Here is a 5,974-nt window from a genome sequence, read left to right on the forward strand (position 1 = left end):
TGTTGTAATTAAATTGTGAATCTACTTTAGGTAGGCAAAACTTTTACCAATTTCAATTTCTTATGAAATTCATAGATCTTTTGAGATTCATTGAATCGTATCAATGGCATGTATAATCTCAAACTATGCTCTCACTTTTGTGATTGGGATACCGAGGATCATAAACGATATGTGAATAACCATTCAAACCCATGTGACACATTCAATGTCATTTGTGATCTCAAATTGACGTTTTGGTTAACCACACACACTCCATCAAAAATCATAAACTCGAGTTTGTACCATTATTTCGACTTTGTAATTTGCTATAGTGGGATTTTAAGGTATGTTCTAGTACTTATATGTTTTACTTTTAACATGATTAAGGTCCTATCATAACTCTTTTGGCTAATGACAATCCACCACGAAAAGAAGCAGTGGGTGAAAAGGCCATCTATTCAACGATCATTTTATAGGCCGTTTCCTTATACCTATCTTATATCATGACTTCATGAATGAGGCCTAACCTTGGTTTGACTGACATAATTATTAATCTTATACATATATTATTATAACTCTTATATATAAGGGTGTACTTTAAACATTTTGTTTTGATTCCATTTCAATTATGCACATATAATAGAAAGAACCATTGGCCCTGATACCATTGATGGGTTTTCTAAGTTACATTAAACTTAATTGCACAACAGAAATATCGTAAAATCTAATTATGTGCCCCTGCAACCTAGATATTTATGTCTTTAATCATTATAGAAACATACTATTGAGACAATCATAAACCCAAAATATCATCAAAATTCATAGTTAGTATCACATACCTTTAGTGTTACAATTGTATGTAGCACTTTTGAATCCTCATATCTGCCCTCAGAAAGCTAGTACCAAAATTATAGTTGTCTCTAATGCTTCACACCCAAACCATGGAAACTAAGGAACAATTTAGAGAGAGATGAGAGGGATGAAATTTTCAGCTAAGACTTTCTCAAGAATAGAGTGGTCGAAAATAATACCTTTGTGGGGTCAATCTATAGCTGGCAGGTATCTGGATTGAACCCTAAATTGAATACTAAAATATTAGATTTAATCAGATATCCCTACAACATAGGAGGCTTCCAGAACCCTTCTGGAGGAGCCTCAAAATTGTCCATATGAGGAGGATTCGACAATCTCTCATTTGCTTAACTATTGAAGAATTGCAATCCAACCCTTCTACCTCTAATTAATTCTGGTTAACCCAAAATTAATTTCCAATTAATTCTAAGTTAATTCTAGTAAATTTCTAATTAATTTATTAATCATATTATAAATTAATAAACCATTTACTCTCTTTTCTAATATTATTCCTAACTATTTGTAGTTATGAGGGCAACCCGGAAATAACTTTGCTTTTATTCACAAAAATATACCAATTTAGTATTGGCATTAGACACCATAATCCAACAATTGGAACATTGCCATTAAGGATGATTTTAATGCTCTTATTACTAATAGTACTTGGGTGCTTGTCTCACGTCTTCCCAGGGCTAATATGGTGCGTTCTATGTGGTTATATCGCAATAAATACAAGTCGGATGGATCTCTTAAGTGTTATAAGTCACATTTAGTTGTTAATGGCAAAAGCCAACGACATGAGATTGATTATGATGAGACTTTTAACCCGGTTGTTAAACCTGCCTCTATACGCACTATTTTGAGCCTTGTTGTCTCTCGTATCTGGCCCATCCATTAGCTTGATGTGAAGAATGCCTTTCTTCACGAACACCTAAATGAGACAGTTTACGTGCACCTGCCTCTGGGATTCAGAGGCCCAAATCATCCATATTATGTGTGTTGTCTACAAAAATGTCTCTATGGTTTGAAACATGCCCCTCATGCTTGGTTTTAATGTTTTGCCTCATACATCACACAACTTGGATTCAAGAATAGCGCTGTGTCTCTTCATTGTTTATTTTTTGTAGGGGCAGTAATGTAGCATATATACTTCTATATGTAGATGAAAATCTTCTCACAACCTCATCTACAACTCTTTTGTAGCATATTATATCCCTTATGGCTTCTAAGCTTGTGATGAAGGATCTGGCTGATTTATCATATTTTATGGGTATTGCAGCTATTCAAGACAATAAAGGTATCTTTATTTCACAATACACATCTGTGTTTGAACTTCTTGATAGGGCCAACATGTCCAAATGCAACCCTTGTTTCACCCTTGCTCATACACAGTCCAAAATGGACACCATGGGATCTGTATTTTTGAGACCCTACTTTGTATCGCAGTCTGGAGGGTGGACTTCAATATCTCACATTTACCTGTCTAGACTTGTCATATGTAGTGCAAGAAATATGTTTATTTATGTATGATCTGCAGGAACCACATCTCCATTCTTCAAAGCACATTCTTCGTTATGTTCATGGTACACTTGATTATGGGCTCCAAATACATCCCTCATCTTCAACAGGCATCATTGGGTACTCTAATGTAGACTGGGGGAATTACCCACAACTAGGCAATCTACTAGAGGTTATTGCATGTTCTTATGTGACAATCTCCTATCTTGGTCTTCAAATTGTCAACAAAAAAGCTCCTGCTCGAGTGCAAAGGCGGAATACTGAGGTGTTGCCAATCCCATACCCGAAACTTGTTGGTTACGCAACCTTCTTCAAGAACTTCACTCATATCTTGCCAAAACAACCATTGTCTACTATGATAACGTCAGTGTTGTATACCTATCGTGCAATCTCGTTTAACATCAATGCACCAAGCATATAGAGATAAATATTCAGCTTGTGTATGACAAAGTTGCTATAGGTCAAATCCATGTTCTTTATGTCCCTTCATCCCTTCAATAGGCATACAACTTAACAAAAAGCTACCAACATCTCTTTTTACGGATTTCAGATGCAAGCGTATGCTCTCGACTTCCCATTCAAACTATGGGGGTCATATTAGTTTATATGTATGTATTGTATTTATCATATTTTGTATAGCCCAATTATGTGTATTATATAGTTAGACCAATGGAGCCCAATGTACTTTGTATATATTCCTATGAGGAATGGAAATCTAACTAAAGGGAAAGCATAATCTTTTATTTACATGTATTACTATTTATGTCAACATGAATTCTAAAGTAAGTGAAATTTTACTTAATCGTATTTTAAACATATAATTTTATTCAGCTCACAAGTACGTATCAGGTGTAATGATTAACCAAGGAAAGCTACGGTCCCAAACATAATTGTATAAAAAAGATAAACTATCAGGACTTTAGCATCTTAAGACAAGAACATAAAAGGATTATACATGTGGCGTATCCAGAACGAAAAGTCAGCGTTGCACTAATTTTTCAGGAGTTGCGTTGCTAGAAAACATTCATTTCTCAAGGCAGTTTCCGTTACAAATCGTCAATAAATTGACGAATTTACACCAAATTCACATCTATTAGATTTTGTGATTGATTGTCAGCGGATTTGTGACAGATTTCGATCATTTTTCACTAAATTTACATTCCACTGGGAAATTTGAAGGGTAGCTCGTCATACTCCGTGCAGCATAATAAATACTCCCATGATTATAGGGAGTGTTTGGTAATGTTAAAAAAGTGTACATATTTAAAATTGTGGTCGATGTAAAAAAAAAAAAAAAAAAAAAAAAAAAAAAAAAAAAAAAAAAAAAAAAAAAAAAAAAGAGGAAGAAACATATATATCGATCATCATCCACATGTATGCATCCATAATTTTTGCTCTATTATATGTATACAGCAATAATTAACCTTAGACTAGGATGAATGTGCTCAACTTACGTATGACTGAACCCGATTGTGATTATAACCCATCGTCGGTGCATTACCACTGTCTCTGCATGGCAAATGTGGAAAGATCGACGGCTGTAGGGTAACTGATAACTTATTAAGAAAATCCGACCATACAATCGGAAATGCCATCGAACCAATAATATATACGAACCAATAATTAAAATGTTAAAAGTTAAAGATGCCTTCACTTTAAACGAGTTCGACTTTACCTCTTGCATGCTTTAATTATTCTCTCTTGCTTTGTTCTTTAATTTGTTTAGTTTATCCGTTTAGCTATTTTATGGCTCGGTAATTCATTTTTACAGAAAGTATACGCTCGTGAAACACGTGAGATGAAAAAAAAAAATAGAGTTTATATAAAGATGATGCCAGTCACTCTATTATGTAAACAAATTCATCATCTTGATTCCACCAACTTTCAAGTAGAGATGGGCAACCTTCGTTCATTTCTACTCTTCATTTGCATCACAATGATTCATCTCTTTGCTATCAATGGCGAAGTTGCTCCAGAAGAAACACTCCAGACAATCGCAGTTGGTGGTGGTGGTGCTCCGTTGACAGAACCACTACTAGCCACCGGTGGTTTCCAGACCGACCGACTAGCACAAGCCTATAAAGTAATCCAAGCATTCAAGAAAAAGGTGACATACGATCCCAAAAACTATACAAAAACATGGGTGGGAAAAAACATATGCAGAGATTACAAAGGGTTCATTTGTGACGTAGTACCGGATCTTAACAAAACCACCGTCGCCGGAGTCAACTTCAACAACAACAACTTCAATGGCCCTAACCTAACCGTCAGCGAACTCTTAATCGGTTTAAAGGATCTCGCTTTCTTCCATGCAAACTCTAACAACTTCACCGGCATCATTCCCTCGGATATAAGCAAACTCCGGTACTTTCTCGAGCTTGATCTTAGTAACAACAATTTCTCCGGTAAATTTCCCTACGAAGTCCTCCATGCCAAGAAGTTAGTATTCCTCGACCTCAGGTTCAACACTTTTCTCGGAGGAGTTCCTCCGCAGGCTTTCCTTCTCCAACTCGACTTGCTCTTCATCAACAACAACAACTTCAGGCAAGCACTCCCCAGGTACCTTGGTTTTACGCCGGCGCTTTATCTAACCCTGGCCAACAACAAATTCGTCGGTGAAATCCCAAGGAGCATTGGTAGAGCTGCCAATACCCTACGGGAGGTTCTTTTCTTGAACAACAAGTTAAACGGTTGTTTGCCATTTGAGATCGGACTTCTGAAAAAATCCACAGTGTTCGACGTCGGATTCAACAATCTAACAGGCCCAATCCCACACTCGTTCCAGTGCTTAAAGAAAATGGAGCTTCTGAACTTGGCTCACAATAAGTTCTACAACGAGGTGCCGGAAGCCGTGTGCAGCTTGCCGGGGCTATATAATTTCACAGCATCGTATAATTATTTTACTCAGGTTGGGCCACAGTGTCGGAAGCTGATCAAGAACGGGGTTCTTAATGTCAAGATGAACTGCATTTCGGGTCTCCCAAATCAAAGAACACAGGCTGATTGTGCTAAATTCTTCTCGAATCTTCCTACTTGTCGACGTGAAAAATCTATGCATTATGTACCTTGCACCAGAGGGAACTCTGCTAATGAATTGGAGTCCTCCGACGTTGAGTCAACTACTCCAGCGCCGGCGCCCGCTCCACTAGGGAGAAGTTATGGTGCACTTACGCCGCATTAATTAATCTTGATGCGTATGATGGGATCTAAATTGGTGAAAATGAACGACTATTGCTGTTTCTTGCATCATTATTTATGTAAAAATAATTGGCAATGTTCGTCATGGAGTACGGTTGATTTTGATTTTCTGATTTGTGTGCTGAGTATGATTATTAGTCTGTGAAGTTTTAATGATATATATGTGTGATCATATGTTGTCTTAATTTTATATGATCAGGAATAATGCAACTGAAAAAGGTTTATGCACACGTAAAAATATAAGCAATAAGTTTGGGCGAATCATATATGATTAACAAAACAATAATATTTCAGAAAATATTCACGTATTCCAGGAAAAAAGTTTGAAGAAATTGCTAATTGAACTCATCCTCATACAAAAGTAAAATATTTATTATTTGTAAAATGTGTTTGAAATGCTCCAAAAAAATCCGAGCGCAATTATCGT

The 5,974-nt window shown here is 36.3% G+C and overlaps 1 pseudogene across 1 annotated transcript; it reads left to right on the plus strand.

Moving 5' to 3' along the window:
• Positions 1–4,184: 4,184 nt before the first annotated feature.
• On the plus strand, positions 4,185–5,732 carry LOC145054055 (uncharacterized protein At4g06744 pseudogene; annotated as a pseudogene). The gene has a single exon (XR_013684688.1). The product of XR_013684688.1 is annotated as an uncharacterized protein At4g06744 pseudogene (transcript).
• The last annotated feature ends 242 nt before the right edge of the window (positions 5,733–5,974 follow it).

This window comes from Lactuca serriola, chromosome 5 (genome assembly GCF_051521515.1).
Source record: "Lactuca serriola cultivar US96UC23 chromosome 5, Lser_US96UC23_V15, whole genome shotgun sequence".
Classification (NCBI taxonomy): Eukaryota; Viridiplantae; Streptophyta; class Magnoliopsida; order Asterales; family Asteraceae; genus Lactuca; species Lactuca serriola.